Source organism: Colobus angolensis, unplaced genomic scaffold (genome assembly GCF_000951035.1).
Source record: "Colobus angolensis palliatus isolate OR3802 unplaced genomic scaffold, Cang.pa_1.0 Scaffold61, whole genome shotgun sequence".
NCBI lineage: Eukaryota > Metazoa > Chordata > Mammalia > Primates > Cercopithecidae > Colobus > Colobus angolensis.
This window is the reverse complement of record NW_012119710.1, coordinates 3194667-3205801: the sequence shown is the minus strand read 5'-3', so window position 1 is coordinate 3205801 and position 11135 is coordinate 3194667. Positions and strand designations below refer to the sequence as shown.

At 45.3% G+C, this 11135-nt stretch overlaps 1 pseudogene; it reads right to left on the bottom strand.

Moving 5' to 3' along the window:
* Positions 1-405: 405 nt before the first annotated feature.
* LOC105527250 lies at positions 406-7550 on the bottom strand (annotated as a pseudogene).
* Positions 7551-11135: the final 3585 nt, after the last annotated feature.

Below are 11135 nucleotides of genomic sequence, written 5' to 3'. Positions count from 1 at the left end.
TGGCCAGGCTGGTCTTGAACTCCTGACCTCAAGTGATCCTCTCACCTCGGCCTCCCAAAGTGCTGGGATTACAGGTGTGAGCCACTGTGTTCAGGCTAAAAAGCACTTTTTAAGGGACTTTGGAGCTTTTACTCAAACAGCTCAACCGTGCAAAGCCATGCTGGTCTCAGCACCCCGACCAGACAACTACAGTCAGTGCTAGGGGTCCAAGTGTCCCCCGCAGACTCCCCCCAGCTTTTCCCTGGAAATGGGGTAGGACCAGCAAGGAAATCTGGGGGTGACACTCATGGTCCAGGAACCTTCTGGTGCCCAGAGGGTAGAGGAGGAGTGGAAGTTCTGAGGGCGCTCAGCCCCACTGTGTCCTAGACAGGCTGCGCTGACTTGCAGGCTGGTCCCCGTGGAGGCTCAGAAGGAAAGTGTGCAAGAGCAGGTCAGGAAGGGAAACCAAGTCAGGGAAGGGCCCCAGCCGGGGCTAGTGGTCCGCTCACTGCCTGACACCGGTGGGCACTCTAAGCAGCACCCCGCAGCACTCTGCTTCAGGTGGCACGCCTTGCAGAAGAGACGGTTGTTGAGGGGGTAGCAGCCTTGGTCGGTGGGCTCGATAGACAGGAGGATACTGCAGTCCTCATACCTGTAGCAATTTTCATGGAAATTTCTTCCAGTGCACTCGATTTTGAAGACATCTTTCCCATCCAGAGGAATGATGAGATTCTCACAGATGCTGCAGATGGGGGCAAATTTCCTGTAGAAGTTGTTCAGGTAGTACACCTCGTTCTGGCTGCCCGGGGCAAAGCTTTTGTCCCCGATGCACCGGGCGCAGGTCACACACGTGAAGCAGGAGGGGTGGAAGGCCTGGCCCGGGGCCCTGATGATGTGCTCCCGGACCACCTCGCCACACTTGCTGCACTTCTGCAGCGTGTCCTGGTAGCAGGGTTCTCAGAGGGGTCGCGCATCCTTCTGGTAGAAGCTCTGCCTGGCCAGCTGGCAGCGGCAGGTACGGCACGTGAAGTACTGGGCATGGTACTTACTGCCTCTTCATGGCATCCACAGCCAGCTCTTGGGGGGACACAGTCTTATGGCAGAAGCCACGGATGTCTGTGGACGCCTCTCTCTCAACAAGCTCTGCTGGGGAAGGCGGCAGCTCTTTTTCCACGGCCCTGAGGGGTTCAGGCTGGACCGAAGGTCCCTCTGCTGGGGCCTGTGGTGGGGATGGGGACAGGGGCAGGTGCAGCTGCTCTAAGTCCGCAATAAGTGAGGCCCCCATCGGAGCAGGAGCCTCCTCTTCAGAAGGCAGGTGCACCGGAGGGGACGTTGAAGCGGGTGGGAGGAGGTCCAGATGGGACCTAACCATCCAGGACAGGAGGAGGGGGTGGACATCCCGGGCCGCCCGCGCCCAGGCGGCTCCGACTCTTCTGTATTTTACACTTACAGCATATCTCAATTCAGACACTAAGTTTTCATCAGAAATACTTATCTCTGAAGATTTAGATTTTATAAAGTAAATCTACAGTTGAAAAGCAGATTCACATACCTACATTGTTCCAAAATGCTTAAAAGTTTTCCAGTAACTAAGTCAAACATCAGTTTTTAATTTTAAATATTAAAGATAAATAACATTGTCTAGGGAGAGTGGCTCATGCCTGTAATCTTAGCACTTTGAGAGGTCAAGGTGGGAGGATAACTTGAGGCCAGGGGTTCGAGACCAGCCTGAGCAACACAGCAAGACTCCATCCCTACAGAAAGAAAAAAGAAAAATTAGCCAGGCATGATCGTGTGTGCTTTATAATCCCAGCAACTCAGGAGGCTGAGGTGGGAGGATCACTTGAGCCCAGGAGTTGGAGGCTGCAGTGAGCAATGAATGCAACACTGCACTCCAGCCTGGGCAAGAGTGAGACCCTGTCTCAAAATAATAATAAAAATAGATATAGTTCTTCACTGGCCGTAGCTACATTTCTCCTTCTCCTTCTTCTTCTTTTTTATACAGGGTCTCACTCTGTCGCCCAGGTTGGAGTGCAGTGGCGTAATCACAGCTCACTGTGGCCTGGATCTTCTAGGCTCAGATGATTCTGGCATCTCAGCCTCATGGGTGGCTGTGACTAGAGGCACACATCACCATGCTCAGCTAATTTTTTGTATTTTTAGTAGAGACAGGGTTTCACCGTGTTGCCCAGGCTGGTTTCAAACTCCCAGACTCAAGGGATCCACTCCTACTCACCTCAGCCTCCCAAAGTGCTAGGATTACAGCAGTGGGCCACTGTAGCCACATTTCAAGTGCTCATTTGCCACACATGGCTGGTGGCTACTGTATTTGTTGAATGATACATTTCTAGAGTAATTTTAAGACTGAAAGTTCCCTGATTAATTTATAAACTTTGCAAACATTATTATAAAAGTCCTTCAAAGGATAAAAATATTTCATCCTTACCTTTCTTGGAAATAAATGACAAATAAATATTAGCAAATTAAATCAAGGAATACTTTCAAATAATCATAGCCAAATAGAATGAATATATATTTGAAATGGAGTCTTGCTCTGTCACCCAGGCTAGAGCGCAGTGGCCTGATCTCAGCTCACTGCAACCTCAGCCTCCTGGGTTCAAGTGATTCTCCTGCCTCAGCCTCCCAAGCAGCTGGGATTACAGGCACCTGCCACCACACCTGGCTAATTTTTGTATTTTTAGTAGAGACCCGATTTTGCCATGTTGGCCAGGCTGGTTTCAAACTCCTGACCTCAGGTGATCCTCCCGCCCCTGCCTCCCAAAGTGCTGGGATTACAGGGGTCAGCCACTTCACCCAGCCAAATAGAATATATTTAAGAAATGAACAAATGATCCTTTCTGAGTTTTCCTATTGGTATAAGATATCCCATTTACAATCAGCACAAAAAATAAAATACATATAAATAAGCTTAACAAAAATGTGCAAGATATTTATGAAGACATGATAAACTTTGCTAAAGGGTATAGAAGAAGATGAAAAGTGGAGAGGCACAGTCCAAGATCCTGGGAGGAAAGACTAAATATTGGTAAAGATGTGAAGTCTTCTAAAGTTAATCTATAAGTTTAATGTAAGTCAAATCAAAATGCTAAAGAAAACATTCATTGGTGGGTGGAGGGGACTAGTTAAACTAATCCTAATGTTTATCTAGAAGAATAAACAAATAAAGAATAGCCAAGAAAATAACGAAGAAAGAATAACTTGTGCTACCTGCTATGAAACTGTAGTGATGAAAAACATTGTGGTACTGGAGCAAGAAAAGACAGATCCATGGAGCTAGACCCATGAATTTAGGAGAATTTGGTAAATAATGAAGATGGTATTTCAACTTGATGGGGAAAATATTGATTATTTAATAAAAGTTGTCCGTACATCCGATATCCTTTGGGAAAAAAGCAAAGTTATCTCATACTATACTCCTAAATAAATTCCAGATAGTTTAAGGATTTGGAAATAAAACTAATAAAAACTCAAAAGTTCTAGGACATAGTAGTGGATTACATTTTAAAAGAATGTGGGGACTAGGCATGGTGGTGGCTGATGCCTGTAATCCCAGCACTTTGGGAGGCCAAGGCAGGTGGATCACGAGGTCAAGAGATTGAGACCATCCTGGCCAACATGGTGAAACCTCATCTCTACTAAAAATACAAAAACTAGCTGGACGTTGTGGCATGTGCCTATAGTCCCAGCTACTTGGGAGGCTGAGGCAAGAGAATCGCTTGAACCCAGGAGGCAGAGGTTGCAGTGAGCCGAGATTGTGCCACTGCACTCCAGCCTGGCGACATAGTGAGACTCGGTCTCAAAAAAAAAAGACAGAATTTGGGGATAGGGCGGTCTTTTGGTAATGTGGTGTTAAGCCACAAGTCATAAAGGAAGTGATTGGCAGGTTTATTTCAGCACGCACTACTGGTTACCAGTAAGAGATGTAAGTAAAAATCTACTGGGACCTTCTGGGAGAGAATTTCCTCTCCGATGAAAATAGCAGATCTGTGAGACGGCAAAAAAATTCCTTGTCCTTATTCTCCTTTTTTTTTAATCCTTGTCCTTCCTAATCAGAGTATGAGGATGTGATATTTAAAGGTGTAGCAGGCATTTTGTCTCACTGAGGGGAGGCACTGTCAGCATACACTAAATGGCAAATCTGAAGGACATACAGAGACTGATGTCATCTCTGAACCACCAGACCAATCCTGTGACCGCCTACTTCTGAATTTCAGGTTAATCAAACAGCTAATATTGTATGGTTTAAGGCTGTTACTTGGCTTTTTGTTTGCTCAGGCTGGTACAAATACATACCAGGAGGTTAGGAGGCTGAGGTGGGTGGATCACTTGAAGTCAGGAGTTTGAGAGCAGCCTGGCCAGCATGATGGAACCCTGTCTCTACTAAAAATACAAAAATTAGCTGGGCGTGGTGGCGCACACCTGTAGTCTCAACTACTCGGGAAGCTGAGGCAGGAGAATAGCTTGAACCCGGGAGCCAGAGGTTCCAGTGAGCTGAGATTATGCCACTGAACTCCAGCCTGAGTGACAGAATGAGACTGCATTTCAAAAGAAAACCCACCAAACATATAAAAATGAAAACTTTCTATGGCAAAAGATACAATGAACTAAGTGAGAAAAAACAATTTCAACATAGATGTCAAGGTTAATAGCCTTGATATATAAAGGACTTTTACCAATCAATAAGAAAAGAAGAATGCTTTTATAAAATAAAATAGGCAAAACACATGATAGGTAATTAGGTAATTCATAAACTAAATTGGACAAATAAAGATGTAAAAGCATGCTTCAACCTCACTGATAATTAAAGACTTACAGATTGAAACCAAAGTGAAATCTCATTTTCAGCCATCTTACTAGCAAAGATAAAAAAGAGTGATAATGGCCAATGTTGGAGATGGTGTGGAAAATCAGTTTATCTTACACATATTGGTGAAATGTAAATTGGTGCCATTTTCTGGAGGACTATTCATTAATATGATTACATTTTAAAAGATGTATCCTTTTTTTCTCAGCAACTCTTCTTCTAGGAATTTTGTTCTAAAGGAGTAATCAGATATGTGACCAAGAAGCATACACAATGATGCTTACATCATTATAAGGAGCACAGTATTCCTTATAATAGTGAAAAATTGAAAAAATAATAATTCCTTATAATAGGTAAAAATTGAAAAATTAGAATATGTTTCCAACAAGAAGTGATTGGTTAAATAAATTATGGTCCATTTATTCAATGGAATAGAATTCAATGTAGCCATCAAGAAGGATGGTGCATTCTTTTCGGCTCACTGCAGCCTCTGCCTCCTGGGTTCCAGTGATTCTCCTGCCTCAGCCTCCTGGGTAGCTGGGATTACAGGCGCATGCCACCATGCCCAGCTAATTTTTGTAGTTTTAGTTGAGATGGGGTTTCACCATGTTGGGCAGGCTAGTCTCGAACTCCTGACCTCAGGTGATCCGCCCACCTGCTGGGATTACAAGCATGAGCCACTGTGCTCGGCCACATGATGTACTGATGTGGGAAGATACTCATGATCTAGTGTTAAGAAGGAAAAAGCAGTTTACCAAACACTATCCAACGATGTGTTAGGGTTCTGTCTATATAAATGTATGTTTACACATACATAAAAACTTGAAGGATTTTAAAAATTAATAGTGATTATTTTTAGGAAGTGGGATTATGAGGGACTCTATTTCTCTGTATTGGTTAAATATTATATATATCAGAAAAACAAAGTTGATTCCAGTTTAGAAAATAAAATGTTTCCAGAAGAAAATGCAATAATGTGCAAAGAAACGTAACATGCTGCCAAGTTAAAAAATAGGATATAAGTCAGCGTTACAGTAGGGTTATTTTCACAGTGAGGCTAATTTGATTGAAAATTATCTGGAAAGTTGTAGACCAAAATATTAACAGTAATTCTCTCTTAGGGGGGATGTGGTGGGAATTTGAATCGTTTTTATTTTTTTTGGTCATACTTCAGTGTTTAAGAAGTGTTTTTAAAGATAGTTGTATTGCTTCTACCAAAAAAGTTACTCATAGAAAACAAAAAAAAAGGGGCCAGGCACGGTGGCTCAAGCCTGTAATCCCAGCACTTTGGGAGGCTGAGACGGGCGGATCACGAAGTCAGGAGATCAAGACCATCCTGGCTCTACTAAAAAATACAAAAAACTAGCCGGGCGAGGTGGCGGGCGCCTGTAGTCCCGGCTGCTCGGGAGGCTGAGGCAGGAGAATGGCGTAAACCCGGGAGGCGGAGCTTGCAGTGAGCCAAGATCCGGCCACTGCACTCCAGCCTGGGCGGCCGAGCGAGACTCCATCTCAAAAAAAAAGAAAAAAAAAAGAAAAAAAAAAAGGAAGCAAATAGAAAGATAGCAAGGGAGGGGAGGAAGGAAGAAAGGAGGGAGGGAGGGAGAGAGAGAGGGAAGAAGGAAGGGAGGGAGGTAGGGAAGGAAGAAGGACAAATTAATTCTGACTTGGACCAAGCCCTCTTGGAGGTTGGCTAGGCTCCTGAGACGCCTACAAGATGTATGTTGATTTGATGACATTAAGTACAAACCTGACATTTATTCAACTTTTTGGTCTTTTGTCCTGCCACAAAGGGTTTGAGGGAACGCAAAACATATGATAAAACAGAACATTACAATCAAAAAAATTTCAGGATCAAGAGAAGATAGCGATGTACTACAGAGACAAGAATTGGAGGAAGCAGAGTCGTACACACTTAGGAAAGTTGAGCTGCCAGGTGAGCTCCCCTGAGATTCCACAGTCCTGGGAGTCCTCTGCTCAGCTGGTTGGAGACCTGTAGTATCTGAGATTCTGCACAGGGTGAGCCCAGGAAGAGGATAATTTTGTAGACGCATTTAGACACATTGCGGATGTCTGTCCAGCCCATAATGACTCCTTTTCCCTTGCATGGAAAAGGGATCTTGAGGTCTAATAGTTAAGTATGCCGGCTGAACGTCTCTCCTAGACATTCCAACCCGGGTCTGAGAGCTGGCCGCAGTCTGGCTGGCCACTTGGGGTGGCTACACAAAGGCAAGCGCACCTCTTAGTTGGGGCCTTAGAACCCACTTTCCATGAAGAAAATAAAGAAACAAGGTTACAAAAAAGATGGTATATTTTTTATGTTTATATCGAACAAATTAATGCTTTTAACACCAAAAAACATAGTGCAACAAAAATGTTCTGTTCATAAGATAATTACAGGATTTATTAAAAATATTAATTCATGGTGCACTACAGGCGGTGTGCTGCAGAGCCAAGGGGCTGTGCCAGCCTCCTCCCCTCCCGCCATAGGCCCCTGAGGCTGGGGTGAGCAGGCCGAGGAAACTCAAGTGCAGCTGGCAGCAGCCAAACGTGGGGTGTCGCTGCTTCCAAGGATTCCTGGGGAGTCCATCTTCCAGGGTTTGGCACCCGGTCCTTCTGGGCCCACTGCCCCTGCCCTGCAACATACCCTGATCTCCTTCCAACGAGGTCCCTTCTTCACTAATTCCACTTGACACGGATTTCTACCACGGCAAGCAAAAGAACTTTGCCTGAAAGAACCTGCAGTCATCCCAGATTCTTTTTTTTTTTTCTGGAGACAAGTCTTGCTCTGTCGCCCAGGCTGCAGTGCAGTGGCGCGATTTCTGCTCACTGCAACCTCTGCCTCCTGAGTTCAAGCGATTCTCCTGCCTCAGTCTCCTGAGTAGCTGGGATTACAGGTGTGTGCCACCACGCCTGGCTAAGTTTTGTATTTTTAGTAGAAACGGGGTTTCACCATGTTAGCTAGGCTAGTCCTGAACTCCTGACCTCAGGTGATCTGCCCGCCTTGGCCTCCCAAAGTGCTGGGATTACAGGCATGAGCCACCGTACCTGGCCCCAGATTCTTATTTTTCAGGGGAGGTGTGTTTTTCCCCTTGTGACCAATTCTATTCCCAGGGAGAAAGACAATTTTCAGCTTCCGTCGTCCTAGACTGCAGTGAGTTCATGCATATTCTCCCAAGGTGGAGGAGGATTGTTTAAAAGATGCTGAGTGGCAGGGAGAAGAATGTCACCTAAACATCCGTCTGCCATGGAAGGAGAGGTTTGCCTGAGCCTCAAGGACGTAGGTTCAGACAAGGGCAGTCCTGGCTGCCTTACCGCGAGATTTCCTGGAGCTGGAGAATGTCACGGAGCTTTGGGGTCCTCCTTCATCCTTCAAAGTGTCTCCTACAGTGGGTTTGTCTTAAAACTAGTTTCAGAGGTGAGGGAAAGAAGGTGAGATGAGGAATTTGTCCCCTAAGCAGTTTCTTGGCTGACTCTGCTCCCTGGAAAACTGGAACAGTAGTATCTGGTTATGCTTATGATCTCATTTCTCTGTGGTTCCCAAGGTGCCTAGAGTGAGCCTTAAATAAAGTAGAATCCCAGCCGGAAGCAGGGTCTCACACCAGTAATCCCAGCACTTTGGGAGGCCGAGGCGGTTGGATCATGAGGTCGGGAGATCGAGACCATCCTGGCCAATGTGGTGAAACCCTGTCTCTACTAAAAATACAAAAATTAGCTGGGTGTGGTGGTGGGTGCCTGTAATCTCAACTACTCAGGAGGCTGAGGCAGGAGAATCACTTGAAACCAGGGGGCGGAGGTTGCAGTGAGCCGAGATCATGCCACTGCACTCCAGCCTGGAGACAGAGCAAGACTCCATCTCAAAAAATAAAAATAATAAAAATAAAATAAATAAAGTAGATGCCCATTAAACCTTTTGTGGTCCCCCTTGCAGCCAGCCACACAAGGCCTTTGCCTCTTTGCTCAGGCAGCTCCAGAGGATTGTTCTGGGGCCTTCCTATCCTCCCATTCCTGAATTCATTCATTTAGTCAACAAATACTTCCCGAGCACCTGTTTTGTGCTATGCTCAGTGTAGGTGCTGGGAATACAGGGGTGACAAATAAGACGGACATGACCCTTTCTTTCTTGGAATTTAGATCTTTCCATTCACTTTTCACCCGCTCCCCCAAATATGTATCAAATAAAAACACAGAAACTTAAGAGAGAATTTCTCCTGCCACGTGACAGAATACCAAGCACATCATTTCAGAGAGAGGGAAAGAGAGAAAAGGAGAGAGAAACTAGAAAGGAAACGCCCAGCTTTATGGGAGTCTCCCAGAACAAGGGTCCCATTTTTGTTATTCCTTGTTCAAAAGTCTCATGTCCCCCATTCAGTGCACACACACACATACATATAATACATATGTTGCTTGCACCGTTTACATTCATAGCATGTACAGCTGGAGAGCAGCGAAGTCTGCCTCCCACATTATACAGAACGGACTGGCAGCTGGGACTGAAGGCGATAGAAATAAGCTATTGATCAAGGGTTAGGAAAGTACTGCCACTGGGATCCTGTGATGCTTGCAAGCTGAGGGCAGCAGTAAAGTGCTACACAAATGCAATAACATTTATAACCCGAGGGCAAGTGCTTTGTACATGAAAATAAAAAGCTGATCCTCTGTCTAATTCTTTCCCCCTCCTTGGGCTGGGCTGGCCTTTGACAAGTGCATGAACAGGAGCCTAAGCGGGGTCACCTGGATGGGCTGATTTCTGACTCACTGGGCCAGTGACTGGGTCTGTTTTTTCCATGTTGGTGCCTTCTGGTGGTCGGGGGAGTTACCCGCACATTTAAAACTTTGGGAGAAGCAGGGAAGCAGCCACGTTCCACCACCCTGAGAAACCACTTAATGCCTTGGCCCCATGGGTCTTGCTTGGTTTGCTTTGCGGACGTTGTCTGCTCCTGTTGGGAGCTGAACTTTTCACTTGTATGGATGCTGGAAATCACTCGTATGGATGCTGGAAATCACTCTTTAGAGCTTCCTTCTATGACATTTGTAAAAAGGAGAAATCCTATTTTTGGGAGAAATAGATAGAAAAGAGAGACAGTTCTAGAGGTACTACAAAACAGTAAATGCACCATGATGACTGGACCTGGCCAGCTTTTTCCTCCAAGAGTCACCAGATCAGTGCTTCCTGACACGCGTCCCCAGAAACACCAGTCCTGTAAGAGACACGATTAAAATGGGCCAGAATAAATTGAGACTCAAAATAAATTGATAAAAAGCTTCCTCTTGGAGATTCCTATTGCATCTTTGCAATTTAAAGGCTCTGAGAAGTCCTGCAGTAAAGAAGTTTAATTTTGCTTAACAGCATCTCCCAGATTTACTTGACTGCCAAACTGTCCCCGCCCTTAAAACTTCTTTCATCCTTTCTCTTTTTATTGCCTAATGCCTATTAACAACATACTTTAGGAAAGCACTTACAGAAGGATTTGAAGGTACTGTATGCCTTCACGTGCCTTCAAGACACTTTGCACGGATTATTTCTACCCACTGAAACAGCTCTGCCAATATTATTATCCTATTCTCATTTCATATCCTATCCCATCCTATTTCCTTGATAAGACATGTGAGGCTAAGCGTGGATAAGTCACCTGTCCAAGGCCCCTCAACTAAGTAGTAACTTAGTGAAGATTCTTTTTTTTTTGAGGTGGAGTCTCGCTCTGTTGCCCAGGCTGGAGTGCACTGGCATGATCTTGGCTCACTGCAACCTCCACCTCCCATGTTCAAGCAATTACCCCACCTCAGCCTCCCAAGTAGCTGGGATTACAGGCGTCCGCCACCACGCCCAGCTACTTTTTTTTGTATTTTTAGTACAGTGGGGTTTCACCATGTTGGCCAGGCTGGTCTCAAACTCCTGACCTGAAGTAATCTGACTGCCTCGGCCTCCCAAAGTGCTGGGATTATAGGCATGAGCCACCAAGCCTGATCAAACTTAGTGAAGATTCTAACCGAGGCCTTTCTAACTCCAAACCCCACATTTTCCATCATACCACGCATCTTGTTATGTAGGATGAAGACTGACTTCTTTTTTTGCCACAGAGAAAATGAGTTGCTCTTCTTCGAAGACCTTTGTCTCAGGATCCATCCATCTTCCTTAAGGCCTTGCCTGGTTCATCTCAATGCAGTGCTGCCCCACACTTCCTTCCCTGTAGCTCATGGGAGTTCCCATGAGAAAGCAGAAGCTGAATCTAAGTAGCTGTGGGCAGGCATCCCAGTTTTGCCATGTACTATTTATGTGACCTTAGGCAATTTACTTAACCCCTCGGTGCCTCAGTTTTCTTATCTATAAAAT